Source organism: Aegilops tauschii, chromosome 6 (assembly GCF_002575655.3).
Source record: "Aegilops tauschii subsp. strangulata cultivar AL8/78 chromosome 6, Aet v6.0, whole genome shotgun sequence".
Lineage (NCBI taxonomy): Eukaryota > Viridiplantae > Streptophyta > Magnoliopsida > Poales > Poaceae > Aegilops > Aegilops tauschii.
The window spans coordinates 468,805,761-468,806,997 of record NC_053040.3 but is presented as its reverse complement, the minus strand read 5'-3'; the positions used below and the strand labels follow the sequence as shown (position 1 = coordinate 468,806,997).

Genomic DNA, 1,237 nt, shown 5'->3' with positions numbered 1-1,237 from the left:
AATTTGCACACTGACATGCATATTAATGATTGAAATGGGAGACACTAACTGAAAAGTTCTCTGATGAAGGCAATTTGGTCTTCTGCAGTTGGAGCTACCTCCCCCTATAGAGAACCCGGTGCCAGCACACATCCACAGGTATTAACCAGTTTTTCAATGTTGCATTTTCTTTCATAGTACTCCATTCGAAGCTTTAGGTAATTGTTGAACACACACCATAATTTTAGGACGACAAGGAAGGGCATGAACAGGACAACTGCTGACTGGCTAGTTAGACTAGAGCCGTATGTTATAGAATGGGAGACAGCAAACACAAATCTATGGCACGAGAATCACAATTTCGATCTCGATGAATTCAATCTCTATTTGCGGCGCTACATGACCGGAACACGGTTACGCATTGTTGAGTACTCCCACCCAGAGGAGTTACCGGATCCTACTCCGTCGGATATGTACCCGAGCTATGATACTTCGGGCTCTAGGCAGTACGCGGTAAGATATTTTTTCTTTACGTAATGTTGTCACATACTTTGACGGGCAAGAGACAGACATTATTAATCGTCATGAAAATTTGCAGGCTACCTTGACACGCGAACTGTACGACGACGTGACCACTTTTGGACGATCACTATCGTCTAGACCTCTTCTTCATCATCGTCCAGTGGTACAGCCCTTCTTGGAAAGAATTCAGAATAAGATACGGACTGTGTACGAGGCTATCACGTGCACCCGGAGGACCGATGTTGTTCAGCACGAGCAGGAGCAGCCGCGTCACTCCATGCACCGACATCAACCACGTCCACGTCTAGCACAGCAGCCGACAACCAGGCCACCCCGTCCTGACCAACCTGGCAGTTCTACGTGGCACCCGCAGCACTATGGTCCCACGTCGAGCTTCGTGTTTTCTCCACAGCCATAGCAACACGGTCCCTCGTCGAGCTTCGTGTTATCTCCACAGCCACAGCAGCACGGTCCCTCGTCCAGTTTCGTGTTTCAGCCAGAGCAGACGTCACACCCAGCAGGTATGTGTCTTCATATTTATTGTTTTCAATATTAATTGACGCGACCTCATTCTTCATGATGAAACGTTCCATCGCGTAGGGGCCTATGGATATCAGGCGTCTATGTCGGCATCACATGATAGGTGGGGGAGTGATCAACATCCCGAGGACAACATACAGGCTCAGATGTCGCAGCACACCCAGTGGATGAACATGTTTTCGACTCCTCCACCAGG

The 1,237-nt window shown here is 48.5% G+C and overlaps 1 long non-coding RNA gene across 1 annotated transcript; it reads left to right on the top strand.

The window, feature by feature from the left end:
• On the top strand, positions 1-615 carry LOC109779490 (uncharacterized). Its single transcript, XR_002236853.3, has 3 exons — positions 1-138; positions 228-492; positions 578-615. It is a non-coding gene; the product is annotated as an uncharacterized lncRNA (long non-coding RNA).
• The last annotated feature ends 622 nt before the right edge of the window (positions 616-1,237 follow it).